Source organism: Podarcis cretensis, assembly GCF_951804945.1.
Source record: "Podarcis cretensis genome assembly, chromosome: 16".
Taxonomy (NCBI): domain Eukaryota; kingdom Metazoa; phylum Chordata; class Lepidosauria; order Squamata; family Lacertidae; genus Podarcis; species Podarcis cretensis.
Window position 1 is genome coordinate 23,164,779 of NC_137186.1, and position 22,384 is coordinate 23,187,162.

Consider the following 22,384-nt stretch of genomic DNA (forward strand, 5'->3'; position numbering starts at 1 on the left):
GTTGAAATGACAGTGGGAGTTCCTCCTAACTTGGAGGGCAAAAATCAGTAGTGAGCACAACATTTTGGTTAGCTACTGGGGGCACACCACAGAACACCCACAACACTACCTTGTTGACACACATTGAAGGGGAAGCTGTCTCCAGAGGGAATTTGGCCATGAGCAATATTCTTATTGAGAAATCCTTGATGGCCACCTGAGGAACCCCAGGGTTGCCCAGAATGCAGGTTGAGTTCCATCCACTACTCAAAGGGAAAGATGAACTCCACTAATCAGAAATAACAATCCTGCAATGAAGTATGTGATGTGGTGGAGGGTATTCCTTCTAATTTTCCCAGAGATTCTCTCTTATCACCCCATGAGCATGTAAAGAATTCAAGGCCAAGTTGTATTTAGGAATAATGGATTGTGTTGATGGACCATTAATACTGCTTCACAAGTTTGCAGTCCTTTTCTCCAAGTACAGCACCTCATCAGAACATGACTCCCACCCTCCAACAAATGATCCTATTAATATCTACAAGAGAACATTGGGATCCTTTCCCAAGAGATATTTTGCCAAGATCCTCAAACCTCTAGCCATTTACTTCTTATGAACGTATTAGTGGAGTATCTACAACTGTTAAGTCACTTTGTGGTTAAAACAACTGAATTGCAAGCTAAGAGTAAAAAAGAAAGAGACTCATAGATGAGTCAAGTGTGAAAGAGTTACACCCAATAGAAAAGAAGTCATGGACAAACACATTTGTTTGGAAAGTTTCTTATATTTCTATCATTGAAGGCAGGGACAGTTAAATGAATGGGAAGGATGCCTTACAAAAAAAAAACCACCAGTTTTTTTTCAGAAACTGGTTTATTTTCAAGAAGTCTTAAGGAACTTCTGTACTATATTCAATAGTTACAGTATTAAAACAAAGCCATGGCAATCTTATCCATCTATTTCCTTCTCCACAGTGAGTGTATTTTATAGGTACACAATCCAGTCAAACTTAAGAGCCCTTTTGTCCCCTTGCCTCTAATGGAAGGGAGGGGGAAATCAATGGAACTAAAGGTTTAACTTTAGTTGGATGGCACCAAAATATTGTTTTGTGTGGGAAAGGTTGCGCACTGGGGGTCTTAAGGAGTGTTTGACTAGAAATGGATTTCAAATTAAGCCATTTCATACTTCCCCACCTTCCTTTCTGTTACTGGGTTGGTTGAGAAACTAAAAATGCAGAATAGCACAAATGGATAAAAATGAAATCTGCTTCAGCTACTGGTGGTTGTTGCTACTTAGCCCCTGTTAAATGTGCAGGTTCCAAGACCATTCTGAAAGTGTAAGTCTTAAAAACAAATCAGATAGGATTGGCCTCACTGGCACAGTACAGCAGCTGAGAGCATGATGAGGAATGCCTCTAGCTGAAACCTATAATGCTAGCCTACCTTACATGAGGCTAGCATTATAGGTTTCAGCTAGAGGCATTCCTCATCATGCTGAGGGGGGACGCAGGTGGCGCTGTGGGTTAAAGCCTCAGCGCCTAGGGCTTGCCGATCGAAAGGTCGGCGGTTCGAATCCCTGCGGCGGGGTGCGCTCCCGCTGCTCGGTCCCAGCGCCTGCCAACCTAGCTGTTCGAAAGCACCTCCGGGTGCAAGTAGATAAATAGGGACGGACCGCTTACCAGCGGGAAGGTAAATGGCGTTTCCGTGTGCGGCTCTGGCTCGCCAGAGCAGCGATGTCACGCTGGCCACGTGACCCGGAAGTGTCTCCGGACAGCGCTGGCCCCTGGCCTCTTAAGTGAGATGGGCGCACAACCCCAGAGTCTGTCAAGACTGGCCCGTACGGGCAGGGGTACCTTTACCTTTACCTTTTTTACCTTACATGAGTAACCAAACAAAGAAGCTATCAATGTCAGCCTGTGTAGACCTCTGTTTGCTTTACTTCCTTAGACCAAAGACTGCGGCTAATGAAACAAAAGCTATCAGACAGAGCTTGCAGGGCAAAATAATGACCATTTTGAAAAGAAAACAACTTTAAACCTCTGCCAAATTCTGGTGACATTGTCATAATATTGTAACACTTCAATGTCACCCAATTTCCCTCTCCTTCTCCCCTATTTCTGTTTTCTCCATGTAGTTCTGGAGGACTTGAAAGCTTACACACTATTTTGTCCTTTTAGAAAAGAAAAGAAAGAAAATTATTGCTCTAATATGGATATTGCAGTTGTTGCTGTTGTTATGGGCCAACATGGCAACCTTTGCTTTTTGAGCTTCTTTTGTGTGTTTGTAATAAGCAAGCACTCAAAGTATGAATAAAAATAAACCAAATGCTAAAATGTATCTAAACGCCTATACTATTTACAAAAATAAATTATATAAATGTTACAAAAGGGCATTTTCAAGTTATACTGAAAAGTTTCTTCCTCGTTTTAAAAAAGGACACTGTCATTGCCTATAATGAAGATTTAGGTCAAGTTAAGATCATATATAAATAGTCCTATTACAATGAAACTAGCAGGTGCTAAAGCAACATTGGGTTACTTCTAACATTTTCAAATCAGGCATCACTTTCTTTACCGACAAGAGGTACAAGTACAGGCCCAAACTTTATGCGGGGGGGGGGGGGGGGGGGACCTCCAGCCACGTCTGTGGCACCTTCCGTAATTACTTACATTGGAAATATCAGGAAAGCATTAATTTTTGTGTACATGCTTTTTGGCAGCTGGAACAAAGATCATCAGTCCCATGTGATGAGCTAACTCTTCACGCTCCACAGGACAGTCGGGAAACATTTCCTTATCGTTGTACTATTCCAGGCCTACATATTTTACACACAAATAAACAGGTTCATTTAATATCTAATGTATCAATTAGTACATGGAGCTGTGCTCTGAATACAGGTAAGCTTTCCTGGCTTTCCCAAACCCACAGTGAATGCCCGCATAGATTAGTCACACTTCTAAGTGCTCACTCGGGTATATGACCAGCACAGAGGGTCGCAACACCATATTTACTTTATCATCTTTCCTATGACTCATCGTTGCCATGCCTCACTTCACGAAATATAAGGCAAGCAGGGAGAGGAAAGCGAAATCTTAAGAGTAGGAGACGAGCTAAGGCAATCCCCTAATGTTCCCTGGCAAACCAAAAAAGGGGTCAGAATGCCAGCCCAGCCCTATTTCTTTAATGGGGAAAGTGTGTACCAGGGCACCGACAAGAGCAGCTACCTCTGAAACCTCATTTCCAATCCCCACTGGGGATTTTGAACAGAATGCTAAATGACATATATACACAAGCAGAGAAGAATGTGGAGCTGGAAAGTAAATTATTGTTAACAGGCAATTTATTCATTCTTCTTCTCCCAGAGCCTGCATTCCCTGGCTGAGCCTTAAGGGTGTGGTGGTTATGCAGTATTATAGGCACAAAGTGGAGAGGCCTCCGTTATGATCCTTTCCATTATCATTTTGGATACTTTGTTGGGGGACTTACGGCATCAACAATACAATAAGCACACAACTGTGGACCCTTGATTTTAATGTGAATTAATTGGGGTGGGGGAGAGAGGGAACGGGCAGATACAGCAACCAAATGAGCAAAACAAGGTAGAAAAACTAAGCCTCACTGTAAGTTACATAAATTTAAGTTACTAGGATACTTTTTTAAAAATGCCTCATCCCCTACTCACCCAATGGATCGATGTGCTCTGCAGGAGAGGGCACTCTGCAGATACCATTTATTTATATTTATTTATGTGTCATTAAAAAAAAGACATCAAAGTGGTTTACAGCAATAAAAACCAGAAAACACAAGAAAAAACCCGCTATAAAACTTAGAAGTAGCCACTAGTTAACTATCGTGGGAGGGTGTATTCTTAATTGCCTGCATAGACCTGATGGAATAGACGTTGTCACTCAGGCATTCAAAAGTTGACACAGAATGCACTTACTGAATCTGTATTGGCAGGACAGGGCTGATGACACTAAAAGGAACAATTTCTAGTTGCTGTCAAAGAGCGTCACCACCTCAAGGAATGACACTCCTGCAGATGATCTCGGTGACCAAACTGGGATAAAAGGGTTACAGCAATCCCTGAACCCTAGAACTAAATTAATACAATAGCCTTCAGCCTGGCTTGGTAGGAAGTGGGCGCCAGTGCAACTGTTTTAACAATGATGCCACATGTCCTCAGCCAGAAGTTTCCATCAGTAGCCTGGCCACTGCATTCTGTACCATCTGGAGCTTCCAAACCAGACCCCAGAGAAGGCCCACATACAGCGCCCTACAGTAATCCAGCCTTAAGGTTAGCAATGCATTGGCTGAGGTACTGATTCCATCTTCAGTTAAATATGGTACTATATATAATACTCAGGCTTTGGGTGGCTAAGCTGGCATCTAAGGTCATGCACATCTTTTAGTGGGGTGGGTGCTATTACGCTGTCAACTGAGCATTTCAGGTATTTTGCATTATGCACTGTTTTAAACTGTCTGGTTCTGATTGTTTTATCTGTTATCTTGCAAGTCTCTCTGGGATATTTTTTTAGGTAAAAAGGGACTAATGTAAACAACAACAACACCTGTCTTGTTGTAAAAATGCTGTTGTATTAATGCTGAAAAATCTATAAAATGCCTTATGACCAGGCCAAGACATTTTGCTGCCTCAGTCAAAGGGCAACAGGGTGCCTCTTGTACCATGTACAGAAAGCTGACTGGCTGTTGAATCTTACTTCAACACTGGGAACAGGGCTGCATCCTTCACTACAGCCAAGGATAGCAGGCTAGCTTTGGGGTATGGGGCAGGCCATGTGGGACACACAGCTCTGTCCCCCAACATTTACCACCTCTCTCTGCCTGCCTGCCCACCCCCAGCATTTGTAGCCTTCTCAGATAACCACCTTACTCTTACTAATGGCAAGGCCAATGCACCTTGTTTTCTGATCCTATACATCACATAAGAACATAAGAAGAGCCTGCTGGATCAGGTCAATGGCCCATCTAGTGGCCACCCAGATGCCCCAATGGGAAGTCTACAAGGAAGTTTGAGCACAAGAGCACTTGCCCCTCCCGTTGTTTCTAGCAAGTGGTATTCAGAAGCATTGCTGCCTCTAACTGTGGAGGCAGAGTAGAGCCATCACCCTAATTAGAGGTATCCAGATGCACCAGATGAATCATTTTGCTCATTTCATCAAAGCTTTTATCCTTCCCCCTTAAATTCACACAAGCAGGGACCCACACATTTACTTAGAATTTTGCTTCAGGTAGGAATCTTAGTCATAACACAATTGACAAATAAGCTGCAATTTTAGAGAATTTAAGTGAGTACTAGCATTCGTTTGAGATTTCAGGGCAATCTTTTAATATGTTGCATCAGCCAGAGTCTTGATGTTGTATTTTTAAAGGCCGCTAGCATTTTGCATATTTAAAGACCAATATCAAGAGGAAAGATAATCTACTAAGATAGACAGCAAAACCAGATCTTAATGTATTGTTCTTCTATGGACCGTAGCTTAAAAATCCAATTTGGAGTCCAGAAGTGAATAACTTTCTGATCAAGTGTGATAAGTCCATTAAATAATTGGTGATAAGGAAAAAGTGACTAAAGAACCAACCTTTAAATATACTATAACTTCAAAATTATGTTGAATTTTTCATCCCTGCCCCATAGGCTAAGATGCTAACAGTATTTTAATATAGCATTCCAGTATCTTCATATATAGATCTGGTTAACCAAGCACAAAAGGATGTGGTATAATAAAGCATATGATGAATGTTGTATTGAGAAGGATAAAATACACACAGCTGAGGGTGGGTTAAAAGCGTGTGCATTTGTTATGTATGAGGCATCCAATTAAATCCCAAGTGCTGCAGTACAGGGCATCTCCACGCCACAGACTTTGGTTCAAAAGGCATGCCCTATTTCCCAAGGCCCTCTGGGAATTGTAGTTCTCTACGGTATGGTCTCTGAAGTAGAACGCTCTGCAGTATTTCAAAATACAATTCCCATGATTCTTTAGAAGCAGCATGGCTGTTAGTTAAGAAATCAATTACATTTGTAACACAAATATTCCCCGAAATTTCAAGACAGGAGTGCTGAAAGACCTGTATCTGAGATCTTGAGATTTGTCTGCAGCCACCCAGCTCTGGGAAACAAAACCAATATACTTGTGACGAAGAATGAGGAAATGTTAGGAAGCATTACAGAAAATTGTGAGGAAGAACAAAAACTGACAGCTGGGAGAATTGAGAGCACAGCGCTAGGAATTTCTTCTTGACAAATGTAATATAGTGCATACATAGGGAGAATTAATGAAAGCTACTCATGCACACTGCTGAACTTTACAATTCACTATAACCGCTGAGGAAAAAGACCCGAGGTTAGTGCAGACAGCTCTCTGGAAGCATCTGCTCGGAAAACAGCCCGTCACAGAGCAAATAAAGCATTCGGCCTCTAAGGGTAATACTAGATTCCATGATGCCCTTGACCATGCCAGCATAACTGGAGCCAGCTGAGTAGTACTTTATCCTAGGCCAGTCTTCACCAACCTAGTGCCCTCCAGATGCTTAGTTTTAAATAATCCAACATTTGCCCCTACCCACCCCACCACCTCAGAAAACAGGATGAACAGGTGCAGGAACATCTTGCCACAAAACAAGCCCATGTCTTTTAGAAGGCAACTGCAGAAAATCAAGTGCTTAAGAATACTGACCACTATGAAAGATTTGGTGAAACCCAGTTTGGACATGCTTTTGCAAATTACCACCACAAATATGAGCAGATGGCAGGCCCTGCAGCCATCATTAGAGGGCTGGGCAAAATGAATGCACTTTTGCGCCCCATGTGTTTTATGAGATCTCTTAATTACCAACTGCTTATTTTTGCAGGCTCTTGAGAAGATTCCTATGGAGACTAAAAGCAGTGCACACCCTTTGCCAACTTATATTTGTCCACCCAGAAAGTTAATTTTATTTCCCTAACCTTCATTTCTATCATTCTGATCCACCCTCCTTTATTTATGTTAATCCTAAAGCAACATCATTAATATCCCCAAATGGGTTTATTTGAATCTATATTGGTGGATCCATTGTGGAGTGACAATACACAAGCTTTGCATGCAAAAAGTTACAGGTTAAATCCCTGGCATCTCCAGGAAGGGCTGGAAAACTCTCTCGTCTGAAAATCATGAGAGATGCTGGCAGTGGTTACATTCAATACTGAGCTAGATGGACCAATGCTTTTATATCCCCTTTGAGTCCTTGGTATTTTGACCACCACATCCTGCACGTTTCTATACATGCCAACTCCACTGACTATGCAATGGCTTGGATCTTTCACCAACAATTCTACCCTGAAATCCACTGGAAAGACCTTTGAACACAAATCATGGGATGAATGCTGAGATTGACAACCTTGCTGGACACGTAGAAGTTCCCCTACTTTCATAAGCAGAAGGGCAGTGCTGTATTTTTAAGTGAGATATAAGTGGCCATGCTTATAATGCAGCACCTTTGGGTTCAGGTACCCTCTCAGTCTCAGCCTGCTCTGCCATGGGTAACATTCAGCTACTCAAGGGACTAAAACATTTCCTCATTCCACTGTTGTGTAAGTCACTTCGGAAGCCTTTTAGCTAAAGAGTGGGACAAAAATGGTTCAAATAAAAATCTTATATATTTACTAATTATTTTAAACAAAGAGAGAGAAATATGTATGTATGAAGCACAGAGGGATTTTGAGATCCCTGGTAACAGGAAAAGGAGGAAAACTACCAGTTCTCTACAGTGGAAGTTTTGCTTCAAAGCAAGTAAATCACCACCATAAGACATGCTCTGTTTACTATAGCATAATGGTTTTCCTAAAGAGTCCCATATAACAATTCTCTCTCGGATCCATATGACTGGCTTTGCAGGATCTCTGAAGGTACCGTATATTCACTCTCTCACACACTTTGGCCCTGTTCAAATGTTGCCCCATTCTGAACATTAGAATCACGAACTCAAACCTTGCTGCCATTTAGCTATTTAGCTTATCCAGACCCATTTTGGGATACTTCTAGGAAAAAGTCAATGTGTACTGGCTTAGAACTGCTTTGCTAGCAGTCAAGAGCAATGTCCTCCCAAAATTTGCCTGAACACTATGGTTATACAAATTGTTACTAAACACTAGCAAACTTATTTATAAAAGTTATGTTTGCTGTATTGTTAATATCTAGAAGGAGAAAGTGATTATACTGCAATTTTTTGAAGACTACAGAAACTTTCTAAGATTCATTTTGCAAAACTGAAGTGTTTCAACTCCCAGAAAAAGAGAGCAGAGATTCTCTGGGCCAGTAAAAAGAAAATGACACAGTAAGAGAGTGCATATATTCCGCACATACAGAGCATGCCAAATGAGCATGGGAACAGGAAGCTCTGGATACACATCTTGCAGAAATGAATGAAGCAGTACCTTCTCTCCTATGTGTGGCACACTAAAGCCACACAGAGCTTTAGCAACTGGGAGGGATGTTTGGAACACAGTTTTGTTCACAAATTGCAACTAAACACGCATGAGAATGCAACAGCTCTGCTGATCAAGGGCCAATGTAGTCTGGCATCCTGTTGCCAACGGTGACCAGCCAGATACCTCCAGGATGTCCACAAGCCCTCTCCCACTGTTTGACTGCAGCATCTGATCTTTAAAGATATATTACTCTGCCCAGAGATATAACACCCAAATAGTGGAGCAACACAACTCAAGTATTTGCACTTGTATTAAGTCCAGAAAAGAATGAATACAAGGTATGAAAAATGGGGTTTGCAAGAAATTGGAACAACTGGACAAATTTAGTTTGTTAGCAAGATTTGTCCTAAAATAAGAAGCTGCAAATACAAGATTTATGAGAGAAGAGGCAGGCAGCAGTGCTGCCTCCTTGAAAATTATAACCTTTGAACAGCCCAAATGCTTTCAAAGCATGTCTTCTAAAAATCATGGGGGCTAGAAACTTGGCTAATTTTTTTAAGAAAACAAACCTGAGCACCACTAAAATCCAGATTCCATGATACATGATAAGCTCCAAAAGAAAGCGGCCTAATTTTGTATTTCCTTGCTATAAAACACAGCAGGTATGTGTCAAAACTGGAAAACAAAATAGGGGGTGGCTGCAGAAACTGAGTCGTTCCTATGCAGGAAGTAACAGTAGCTATACTTGCATCACATTTATTTACCCTACAGCAAAGATACACATCATAAGCAATATCTCAGTCACTGCACAAGAGACTTACCTGTTCTCAGAGGGAGAATTCATTGAACAATCCCCCCCAAAATTGTAAAGTAACACAGGAAGTCCACATCATTCTCATTCTGCAGAAGAATGTAAAGCCCTCACTCCTGCCCAGCCATCTCTAAGTAATGGCTCTGCTTTACAAGATCTGAGTGGCACAAAGAGAACCAGCATGGGGGAGGGAAAAAACCAGCCACCCCCATGCACTCCAAGCATCTGCAACCACAAAGACTCATGCTTGCAATGAGATAACTCCAGATGCTAAAAATAACCAGCCGGCTGCAATTCCCACTGTATGTAGCTGGGCAGAAACACTTCATTTCCCCCAAGTATGCTTCCTCCTAAAATGCAACATTAAAAAGCCAAACTTAGGCCTTTGTGGCATGTTTGCCCTATGTGATAACCTCTCTTGTAAAATGAGAATAAGCTGTGGAACTTTTGAAAGAGTAAAGCTATGCCCAAATTGATCTTTAGATTTCATTTATCGGACTCTTTGATGTAAAAGAAATGACCAGATTAGATTATGGACTTCTAAGTTAACCAGAAGGTTGGTGGTTTGAGTCCACCCATGGATGCCTGTGGGCAGGATTCCAGGACACCAGGCCAAGGTTCAGTCTTTATTATGCTTTAGACAAGCCCTGGCAAAGAAAACATCTGCAGAGGTGAGAACAATTTGCTGGAAGTGCTTAGAGACTAGAGAAAGGGGGATTCATAAAGGACTGAGGAGGCCCTTATGCTATTGGAGTTTGCAGCATCTTTGCAATCCATATTTTGCATTTTTGAAGGCTTATGTTTTTGTAATATTTTTTACACCATCCACATCAATCCCTAGTATGCGAGAAGCAGAATTTGTGCCTTTTAGGAAGTACTGTATATATTTTCAGCTCTTAGATTATACAATCTACATCTTCCTTCCCTAACCTGGTGCCTTCTAGATGTTGTTGGACTAAAACTCCCACCACTATTGATCTTGCGGGCTGGGGCTGATGGGAAGTTGTGGTCTACAACATCTGGAGGGCACTAGTTCCAGAGGCTTAAAGATAAAAATGTCACTCCTCTCCATATTTACCAAAGTCTGTGTACAGAAAGAAACCACTTTACAAATGAATACACTTGAAACAGTCATTAGTCAACCTGTCGTGGAAGCAAGGCTTGAAAACAAAGTATGTCCCATCATGTGGTTCAAAAAAATTATTACAGAATCATAAATCACCAACTCGGTTAAAAATGTATCATGACAATTATTCAAATAATCAAATAACTAAAACTTCAAAGAATAATAAAATCCAGAATTCTAGAAACAAGTACGGTAAGCAACACTGAATAAAACTGCAGCCTAAAGCTTTTTTCTAAACCATCCTGCCTCGTCTTAATACACAAATGTAAGCTAGCTAGCTAGCAAAAAAAGTGTGCAGTATTTTGTGTACTTATTTGCAAAAGGGTAATTAATGCTGTGATCAAATTGACCTAATATCTAAGCTTACGAGAACCAAGAAGAATGCTTTCAGTGTTTTATTGAATGGCCTTTGAAACAAAGATTCAGAGTTCTCCTGCAGCTCCTATTCATTTCAATGCAGCTGTAGGTAAGATGCAGTAGATGCAGTAGATGCGATTGTGCCGCATTATGGGTCAGTTTGAAAGCATCTACTCTATTCCCAACTTAAGAATGGAAAGCGAAATATCAGTGGACCAGAAAACAGGTTTAAAGATGCTCTCAAGGCAAATCTAAAAAAATGTAGTATTGAGGACTTCCGGGGCGGCGCGAACGGCAATGGCGGTCCTCTTTACTTTGTGAAGAGGAAGCTCTGCAGAAACGGGTCGTCCACTACGGCGAAGCGGAGACCCGCGTCGGAAAACCACAGGCAGAGATAGCCTGTGGCCGTGGGACTCGGCGGGCACCATTTGTGCGCCTAGAAACGTCAAAGGAACCCCGTAAGGGGCTCCGGAGCGTGAAAGGGCTAGCGCGGTGCTGTGAGTCAATCGCTCTTTCTGTGGGGACGAAGCCGCGAAGCTGCTGCCGGTGAGCGCTGACCTCTTTCCTGGGACAATTCGGCTACAAAACAACTACTCATGAGTAGGTGAAGCTAATTGATTTTGAGACTAAATTTATGGAAATTTGGCACTGAAGCGGGAGACGCAACCAGGAAGTCCGTCTCCCGGCTCTGTTTAAAGATCCAAAGCAGAGACTTTTAACTTTCTAATTGCCCTGGAAACTATTTCTTTGAACAGTATTTTTCCAAGCATCAACTGAACTTAGCTTATCTCTTACCCGTGGATTGTACCCTATACCTGTGGATATATCTTTCTTTCTTATGGATTTACAAATTTTTTGAGAGACTGCGGCTGCAAACGGGCTGCCAGATCATTAGAGTTACTATATTGCCAGAGCTGTCAGTCTGCTGGAATTGTTACACTGGATTGCTACATTGAGTTGTTACATTGGAAACTCGCACTCTTTGAGACATTGTAAGTACTTAAGGATTGGCTCTGCAAAAACTAAAGGTTTAAGAAGGTCTTTGGAATTTTGGGTCTGTTGGACATTGATATTAAACTTTTGAAAGACTTTGAATAATTTGGCATATTGCTTGAACAGTTACTTCTTTCTATTAAGAAACAGCCAGTCTTCCCCTAGTGGACCACTGAAAATTTGCAACTGCTGGGGGATTTTTCCATTCAAGGGCTTGTGGATTCCCATGGGAACTGTTAACCGTGAGACTGACCTTGGCGCATAGATAGTGGTGGGATGAGTGGGAAGACAAGATCAGCTAAAGCCAGAACACAACAAACTACTATAACTTCACAGCTGCGCAGATCATCGGTTCCTATTGTTTCTGTGACACAACAAGAAGATTTAGAGCAAGCAAGGCCTGAAGGAATGGCCACAGGCGGAGATACACCAGTATTAGAAAAAATCCTTGGAAAATTAGACGATCTGTGTAAGCAAGTGAATGATCATTCAACTAAATTAGATCAGAATACAGCTAGTGTAAACAATTTGATCCAACAAGTTGGCTTAAATGCACAGGCAATTGGGAAACTCCTGGAAACCACCACTGAAAATCGTAAAATTGCAGAGGAGGCCCAACGGAAAGTGGAAGCCGTGGAACAGGAAATAAAACCTATGTGTAAACAGATTGGTGACCATCAGGCATACCTCTCCATGGTGGACCTGAAAAGTAAAGAAAATAACCTGAGACTGAGGTCAGTCCCTGAACTTGAAAAAGGAGATTTGAAGGATTACCGTATTTTTCGCTCTATAACACGCACCCGACCATAACACGCACATAGTTTTTAGAGGAGGAAAACAATAAAAAAACTATTCTAAACAGTGGATGTATGATTTTTGTGGTTCATGCTGTGGCCACAGACATGTGATCTGACGGTGAGTTTGGGGTAGCCCAATGCAAAAATCCTGAGGATCCATGCTTTGTAACCACGTTTTTGCACCACTGCGGCCCCAGGCAACAGTGGGTGCGTGATTTTTTTGATGCAAGCTGTAGCCATGGACATTCTATGTGATCTGATGGTGAATTTGGGGTGACCCAGTGCAAAAATCCTGAGGATCCATGTGGATCCGTGCTTTGTAGCCATGTTTTAAGTGGGGAGGGAAGGAAAAGCACTCAAGGGACAAGGAACATGCGTGGGGTGGGTGGAGAAGGATGCTGTTAATAATGCAGAAGTGGGATATAAGAGGAGAAGGCTCCTCTCCTCCCCACTCAGCGGCTCTTCTCCCGCTTTGCTGTTTCAAAGCGAGCCACAGAGGAGGGAAGGAAGGGGAACCATGGATCCTCTGCTCACGACTGCAGCAGATCCCTCCGCCATCCATAGGCATTCGCTCCATAACACGCACAGACATTTTCCCTTACTTTCTAGGAGGAAAAACGTGAGTGTTATGGTGCAAAAAATACGGTATCTGACAAAAGAATTTGCAGAATTTTGGTCTTTGGAAGAAGATAAGGACTTTAAAATACTAACTGCATTCAGACTTGGAAGAGGAGGGAGGAAGGACAAGTCCAGAGACTGCCTGATCTCCCTCAGATCGAAAGAAGAAAGAGACAAGATACTGAGCGCACACTATCAAAAGACTTTAAATATCCAGGATAGCAACGTGGAAATCTACAAGGACATCCCAAAACACCTACTGGATCTTAGATCTGATTACAAAGATTTGGTGACACTATTGAAAGGAAACAGCATCATTTTCAGATGGGAGTTCCCCCAGGGACTATCTTTTACTTTTAGGGGGAAGAAGGTTAAAATCAAAACAGCTGAAGACAGGGAAAAATTTTTGAGCCACTACGGAGAAGACCTTCAGAAAGGGACCGAAGGTGAACTAGGAGCCTTAGGACCTGGACCACTAAGTTCTGTTCCTGCACCTTTGGGATCTGTGGACCCGAAGTAAGTGACACCACCGCCAAAGGGAGAACAAAAACACTTCAGCATGTCCTTGCAACTACTAACTTGGAATATTTGTGGCTGCAATTCCCCGAAGAAAAGGAAGAAGATTTTTCACATTTTAAAAAAGGAGCAATTGGACCTAATTTGTCTACAAGAAACACATGTGACTAGGCTTCATAGGAAAGTCTTAATTAATAAGAGACTGGGTCAAGAATTTATTTCATCTGACAGAGTGAAGAAGAGAGGAGTTGTTATTTATGCAAGAGAAAGCCTGTCACCGAAATTTCTTTTTAAAGATGAACAAGGAGGGATTGTGGCAATTGAAATTCAGGTACAAGGAGAAAATTTTTTGATTTTAGGAATTTATGCACCAAATGAGGGGAAGTCGGAATTTTATAAGAAGTTGCATGAGACAATGCTGGAGCATATTGACTATAACAACATCATTTTGATGGGAGATATGAATGGGGTGGTGTCCACGAACATGGATAAAGCACAAAGCCAAAACATAACAAAAGAGGGCAGACTGCCAAAGACTTTTTTCGAACTAACTGAAAATATGGACTTGATCGATATCTGGAGAACAAAAAATCCCCTAGGAAGAGAAGGAACTTTTTTTCTGAAGCTAAATTGACATGGACAAGAATTGACCAAATATGGATAACTAGAGGACTGGCACCAAAGACTAGAAAAGTGGAAATCTGCCTAAAAACCTGCTCCGACCATAATGCAGTTAAGATGGAAATGAGACTAACTACAACTGGCTCCTTCAGATGGAGGATGAATGACACCTTATTAAGAGATCAAGAGATTGTGAAGAAGGCCCAAAAAAATCTGAAGGATTATTTTGAAGTAAATCTGAAAACTACAGTGGAAAAAAGAATAATCTGGGACGCAAGTAAAGCAGTTATGAGGGGGTTTCTGATACAGCAGAACGCAATAAAGAGGAGAACCCAAAACGAGAAAAAGGATAAAATTTTGGAAAAAATAAAAGAAGGGGAAAAAAGTTAAGATCGAAACCTAAGTCACAGGAGATCTTGAGAGAAATTAAACTATACCAAGTACAATTTATGAAATTAGTAAACAAAGAAGTTGAATGGAAAATTAAGCAAATGAAGCAAAAAACTTTTGAATCGGCAAATAAATTTGGAAAGTTGCTGGCATGGCAGCTGAAAAAAAGACAGAAGTTGAATACGGTAACCAATTTTGAGATAGAGGGGAGAAATATACAGAATCCTGTGGAGATTAGAAAGTGTTTCCAGAGATACTTCAAACAACTTTACACGCAGGGGCCGCAGAAAGAGTCTGATATAGACCAATTTTTAAGGACTAATGGATTACAAGAACTATCTCAAGAAAATAAGATAATATTGAATTATGAGATAACAGAACAGGAGATTGAAGGTGCCATCCAGAATATGCAACTGGGCAAATCTCCAGGGCCAGACGGGTTAACCTCCAAGTACTATAAGACGTTGAAAGACTATTTAATTCAACCACTAAAGGAGGTGTGCAATGAGATAATGGAGGGGAAGAAGGAACCGGATTCGTGGAAAGAAGCTTTCATCACGCTTATACCAAAATCTGAAGTTGAAAAGACACAACTTAAAAACTACCGTCCCATATCCCTGTTAAATGTGGATTACAAAATCTTTGCAGACATTTTAGCTAACAGATTGAAAAGAGTGTTAAATGAAGTAATACACAAGGACCAGGCAGGCTTTCTCCCAGGTAGACATTTGTCTGACAACACAAGAAACATTATTGATATACTGGAGTTACTGCAGACGAACATAAATACAAAAGCAGTGTTAATCTTTATGGATGCGGAGAAGGCCTTTGACAATATTTCTTGGAGTTTTATGAAAAAAAACCTTAAGGGAATGGGTGTGGGACGAGGGTTCGAAAATAGTATAGAAGCAATTTATTCGGAACAAAAAGCAAAGTTGATAGTTAATAATGTGGTGTCAGAAGAGATTAAAATTGAAAAAGGAACACGACAGGGGTGCCCTATCTCTCCATTGCTATTCATTTCGGTCCTGGAGGTGCTCTTGAATGTGATTAGGAGGGACCAGTTGGTTAAAGGGGTCCAGGTCGGAGCCAAACAATATAAACTCAAAGTTTTTGCAGATGACCTGGTTCTGACGTTGCAGGAGCCAGAATCTAGTACAAAAAGAGTTCTAGAATTGATACAGGAGTTTGGTCAGGTGGCAGGATTTAAATTAAATAAGCAAAAAACTAAAGTATTGGAGAAAAATATGACTTTAACGGAAATAGAAAAGCTTCAGAAAGAGACAGATTTAAATGTGGTGAAGAAAGTGAAATACCTAGGGATAAATATGACAGCTAAAAACTTGAATTTATTTAAAGACAATTATGAAAAATGTTGGTCAGAGGTAAAAAAAGATCTAGAAATATGGTCAAATTTGAAGCTCTCCTTGTTGGGCCGAATTGCTGCTATAAAGATGAATGTTTTGCCAAAAATGTTGTTTTTGTTTCAGACCTTGCAGATTGTGGACAGAATGGACTGTTTCAAGAGGTGGCAGCGAGATATTTCTAAATTTGTCTGGCAGGGCAAAAAGCCCAGAATAAAATTTAAAATACTAACTGATGCTAAAGAAAGAGGGGGGTTTGCCCTGCCAGACATGAAGTTATACTATGAATCAGCAGCTCTCTGCTGGATTAAGGGCTGGCTACTTCTTGAAAACACAGACATTCTGGATTTGGAAGGGTTCAACAATGCGTTTGGGTGGCATGCATATTTGTGGTATGACAAGGTTAGAGCTCATAAAGCATTTAAGAACCATATTGTCAGGAAAGCAGTTTTTAATGTCTGGATAAGATATAAAGATTTATTAGAAAACAAGACCCCAAGGTGGTTGTCACCTATGGAAGCTAAGGCTCTGAAAAGACTCAATATGGAGGCCAAATGGCCGAAATATTGGGAGATATTAGAACAGGATGGAGATACGTGGAGATTGCAGAGTTTTGAGAAACTAAAAGATAAAGTGCGAGACTGGCTACATTACTACCAAATCAGAGAGGTTTTTAATATGGACAAGAAAATAGGTTTCCAGGTGGAAAAATCAAAATTAGAAACGGAATTGTTAGAACCTAAAACTAAGGTATTGTCAAGAATGTACAACTTGCTGTTAAAATGGAATACTCAGGATGAAATGGTCAAATCAGCTATGATTAAGTGGGCACAAGACATTGGTTATAACATTATGTTTGCTGACTGGGAACGGTTATGGACCACCGGTATGAAATTTACGGCATGTAATGCCTTGAAAGAAAATATTATGAAAATGATTTACAGGTGGCACATGACACCAGTCAAGCTTGCAAAGATATACCATTTGCCTGACAATAAGTGCTGGAAATGTAAAGAAACTGAGGGAACATTCTTTCACCTCTGGTGGACGTGCCCAAAGGTAAAGGCGTTCTGGGAAATGATCTATAATGAACTGAAAAAGGTATTTAAGTATACCTTCCTTAAGAAACCAGAGGCCTTCCTTTTGGGCATCGTTGATCAGAAGGTGTTAAAGAAGGATAGAACCTTTTTTATGTATGCAACAAAAGCAGCAAGAATACTTATCGCAAAGTATTGGAAGACACAAGATTTGCCCACCTTGGAAGAATGGCAGATGCAATTGATAGACTATATGGAACTGGCGGAGATGACTGGCAGAATCCGAGACACGGGAGAGGAACAAACAGAAGAGGAATGGAAGAAATTTAAAGATATCTGCAAAAATATTGTAAATTACATGAATGTTAAAATGATGCAGGATAGTGAGATAATGTGGCATTAGTGACAAAGCTGAAAGGAATGTGTAAAGATGTTCTATGAGTAAAAAGTAAAGAAACACAGTTAAATTAACCAAATGATGGGGGATAAGAAGATAAGTGGATAGCAGTAGGAATGGTTAACTTAAAAGAAATTAAGAAATATTAAATTAGTCAAAATAGAGGAAAAATCTGCCGAAACTAAATTGGAAATTTGAACACAGAAAAGGGAAATGCGAGGAAGTCAAGAAAGTAAGCTGTATGAAACTAAGAGTCGAATTTATATATTTTTGTTTGGTTTTCATGTTTTTTACTGTTCATTGTATGTTGTTGTGTTGCTTTGTCTTGTTTGTTACTATAAATCTGTTAAAACTTTAATAAAAATTTATTTAAAAAAATAATAAAAAAATGTAGTATTGGCACTGATAACTGGGAAACACTGGCCTGCGAGTGCTCCAATTGGAGAATAGCATTTTCCAAAGGTGTCATGGACTTTGAAGAAGCACAAACTCAGGGTGAAAAGAAGAAATTAGCTAAGAGGAAGGCACGTTTGATAAACCCTCACCGGGATCAACTCCTCCCTAGAAACCTATGTCCCCACTGTGGAAGGAACTGTGGATACAGAACTGGCCTCCACAATCACTAACGGACTCGCTGTTAAGACCATTTTCATGGAAGACAATCTTACTCGGCTATGAGTGATCGCCAAAGGAGGAGGAGGAGGAGGAGGAGGAAAAAACTTCCCAGTATAAGTGATTGTGCAGCATTTCGGGTCAGTTCCGTGCATCCCCCACTCTGCTTCCCACCAAAAAACCCACTACCTAAGTAAACCACCTCAAATTGCCTTGAGGTAGATCACCTCTGATAAATAAACAATCCATTCAGAACAGTTGGGAAATAATTTTTAGCCAAGAATACAGGGGAATCAACTACTTGCTTTTGGGGATCAAGGAACCTGCACATCAGGTTGTTCATGCACCAATCAAAAACTTGACTCAGATCAGTCCAGCCTAGTACCATTTTCCTCTGATTGGAAGCTGTTTTCCAAGATTTAGACAGGGATGGGAACCTGAGGTCCTTCAGAAGCTGCTGGACTACAATTCCCATCATTTCTGAACACTGACCATGCCTGCTGGGGCTGATGAGTACTGCAGTCCAACAACTTGGGGAGAGCCACAAGTTCTTCATCTCTGGCCTAAGAGATGTTTCCCCACCCTAAAATTACCCAAAGTAATTTTAATTGGAAGTGGTTTGATGCATACAAAACATGTGTTGTACCAGTGAGGCATGAAACACTGTTTTAGGAACAGAATAAAATTCAAAACTAACTTTCAGTACATTGCAACCACACCTTTGCCGAATGAGAGCCATCGTTCATCTCCACATAAGCAGATTAAACATGTCAGAAGTACAAATAAATGGAAAAATCTTCTCAGGCTGCTTCGTGCCAGTTTTGCTGCTCTCTGTCTGATAAACGGCAGCAAACAGTCTATTAAAGCTTTCTACTTAAACTCATTTAAGAATACAAGAAAATTTCTTTTTATTTATGGTTTGTTAATGGTGTTTTCTAGGCTGGCCCATAACCACAGTTCTCTGGATGTCATACATGAAATATATTTTCCTATGACATAAAATCAAAACACGACTCCGCGTTGATTTTCTTTTGCAACAGAACCACACTCACTGGCCTACATTTCTGTATTTATTAAATTTCTATACTGCCCTTCATCTGAGGATCACAGGGCAGTTTACAATACAAAACCACAAAAAATATAACATAGTAACAAACAACATCAATAACCCCCCATCCACCCCCAGTATATATTTATTGTATTATGTACAAAGAGTGCATCACTTCAGGATGATTCAGCACTGACTACACTACTGTGACTCTATCTTGAAACACTGCAAAACTAACAGCAACACCCCCACATAAAACCACCATAGAGACAGATAGAATTTTTAATATATATATATATAAATACAATTTATCCAATCAGCTCAAGGCAGTGTACTTGGTTCTGCCCCCTCCACTTTATACTCATAGTCTTACAAGGTAGGCTAGGCTGAGAGACAGTATTTGTCCCAAGGTCATACAGTATGTGACATGCTTGAGTGGAGATTTGAACCCGGGCCCCCTCAGTCTGAGTCCAACACTTCAGCATGTCAGCATGGTGTTTGCAGCTCTGCGAGACCATGGCAACACTAGAAAGCAGGTATGTGAATCCTTAAGGTTAAACACATAAGGAAAATAGATCAGTGCGGCCTAGTGGTTCCACGATGTTTCCAGTGCACTCTGGCACTCGTCACAGTGTCCCATTGCGCCAGAACCTGTTTAGTCGTGCTAGCCACATGACCTGGAAGGTTGTCTGTGGACAAGCACTGGCTCCCTTTGGCCTGAAAAGTGAGATGAGCGCTGCACCCCATAGTCACATTTGACTGGACTTCACTGTCCAGGGGTGCTTTATCTTTACCTTTTACCTTAGTGGTTACATGTTTAAAATTGCAGAAACCTAGGTATAAATCTCCACTCATGACTTTGGGCCAGCTGCTCTTTCCTACCCTGACTTATCTCAAAGTGTTGCTGTATAGGTATTGTTGCTGTTGTTGTCATCATCATCATCATCATCCATTAATGTTGTTAGTCGCTTTATCTTGTCCAAAGCAACTTACAACCATCTTGTGCTGGAGGAGAAATATGCAGAGCATATACTCTTTGAAGGGAGGGTATAATGAAAGGGACGACTTCTCCCTTTCCACTTTTGCCATGCCATGAATAATTTTACACACCCCTATCATGGCCACCTTGCTCACTTTACCCCCTAAATTAAAGGGGGCTCTGAACTTACTAGTTGAACTGCTATAGATTTCCCTAAAGATTCATGGGAATTAAAGCTTAGGAAGGATGCTGAGAAATCTATTGAAGAGCCATATCCAGACCCTGGTACTTGAACCAAAGCCCTTCCCAGTTAAAAGATCTGCAGCAGCTTTTCATGCAGATTGCTGTGATGAGTTCCTTTTAATGCACTGGGTTTTTATTTATTCATAACTTTATTTATTCATAATTAGTCGGGAGTTAACAACCCAGTTTTCTGCTTCACACATCAGGCTGGGGCACTTGCTCACAAATAACTCACCTGCTGCTCTTTGTGGGTGTGGCTGAAGTTACCTTTCTATGGAAGATACCTTGAAGTATTAAGATCAGCTATTGCATCTAAAGATTCACTTCAAAACTCACAGCATTGGAATCAGCCCTAAAGCGCAATCTGCAACAAACAATGTGTTTTCCAGCAGTAAAGGTAAAGGTATATTTTTTTCCTTTAGTTTTGCAAAATGTCCACCCACAAAAACCAATAGCAGAATGCTATGAGACGAGAAGGGATGAAAAGAAAGCATGGCCACTTCTTCCTGGAAAGAAAACTGGGTGGTATGAACACACTCTAAAGGGCACAATATACAGCTGCAGGTTTTTTAATATTTTCTGGATTCTTTAAACTAGAGAGCGTATCTTAAAACTAACAGGTTAAAAGGGAATTTGTACTAAGGTTGCCTTTTTCCACTTTGAAAGCATTCCATTATGGCTCTGCCAAAAGTGTTTTGTAAGCCCTTCTACATTAAATATGACATTTCCCTACCACTACAAGTTGAGTAATGAATTCTTCATACACACAGTGTGAGCTCACCCTGCTAGAGAGACAAGCGCATGAACACTGCACCCCTGTGCAAACCAGGAAGGCAGCCCAATCCCAAGAGTCAGTGGTAGAGCTCCCACCCTGTCACAAAACCCTTTGCTAAATGTTTTAGTACCACAGTCATCCTTCTGTTAAGAAGCAATTTCAATAATAAAGAAGATTTTCACTTTGGTTACAAGAGAGCAACAAAACATCTTAAAAACAGATCTAATCCTTATGTGTAAGCACGTAAATATGCTCAGGCACGGAGCATAAGAATGATGAACATTACAAGCATTTTGCCACTACTGTGTCTGAACTTGAGCCTCTCTTGGGTAATAAGGCAAGAGCAGGTCAAACAATCATTCCTGACCTCTATAAAAGCTTCTGGGTGAGGCTTGTTCCATGGGCTGATCTACAGGGGTTCTCTGGAATAAGCTAGGAACTTTAGCCTTGCCCTTGCCCCACCCCCTACTTGGCACTGACAAGCCTTTGCGAGTGACTTACTACTGACCAGATTCCCTCACCTTCTGTCTAACTATCAATGAAGCCATGAGCGGCAGCAAGCCTCTGCCCAGCCAACCTCTCCAAATTTAGATGTGGGGGTGCTTCATGTACATATATGTCATTTTAGAATCACAATGATGAACAGCTTTTTGGTAAGGAGGAATAACTCCACTTTGTTTAAGAAGTAACTGAGCCAGGAGCTACTAAGCAGAAGATGACAAGTTTTGGGTCAGCCAGGGGTGGAGGAAGCAGGAGCAAAACACACCCATGCTCCACCCACCTTCCCAATGACCCACTTCTGCATACACACAGAGGATAGCTCAGCTGGTAGAACACAAGACTCTTAATCTTAAGGTTGTGGGTTCAAGTTCCACACTGGGCAAAAGAATCCTGTATTGCAGGGGGTTGGACTAGATGACCCTTGTGATCCCTTCCAACTCTACAATTCTGCGATTCTATTACGTCTCAGGGAATATCACCTGACCTGTTTGATTGGTGAATAGAAATGCACAACATCAATCACTGTGAATGGTAAGGAGTATGAGGGCTCTGGTTTGATCTTTTTAATCATGAGCTTAGAAGGCTGTTTTTTAAACTCATCCCTACTTAGATTTCAGTCATATGCAACCAGCCTCTTGGAAAGAGGCCACACAAAAAAGGCATTTTAAAAATCTATGACTGTTGACCCACAATGGCTGGTTTCCAACAATCATGGCTGATCACCCTGATCATACCATCAAGCAAGCAAAAGAATCTGGAGTTGTCAGTATATTGCGCATGAAGATTATT

General features: G+C 41.0%; 1 protein-coding gene and 1 long non-coding RNA gene across 4 annotated transcripts in view; one reads left to right on the plus strand and one right to left on the minus strand.

Annotated features, from left to right (window-relative positions):
* Positions 1–22,384, minus strand: part of TAOK3 (TAO kinase 3) — a 125,546-nt gene that overhangs the window by 94,462 nt on the left and 8,700 nt on the right. The window contains exon 1 of one of the 3 annotated variants that reach the window (XM_079956571.1): positions 9,232–9,386. The exons of the other annotated variants lie outside the window; for them this stretch is intronic. The gene's annotated coding sequence lies outside the window, so the exon portion shown is untranslated. Of the gene's footprint in view, positions 1–9,231; positions 9,387–22,384 lie in introns of those variants that run through there. 3 annotated transcript variants of the gene reach the window in all.
* The window catches only part of LOC307205127, a 144,443-nt gene that overhangs the window by 46,994 nt on the left and 75,065 nt on the right, over positions 1–22,384 (plus strand). The gene's annotated exons all lie outside the window — the stretch shown is intronic.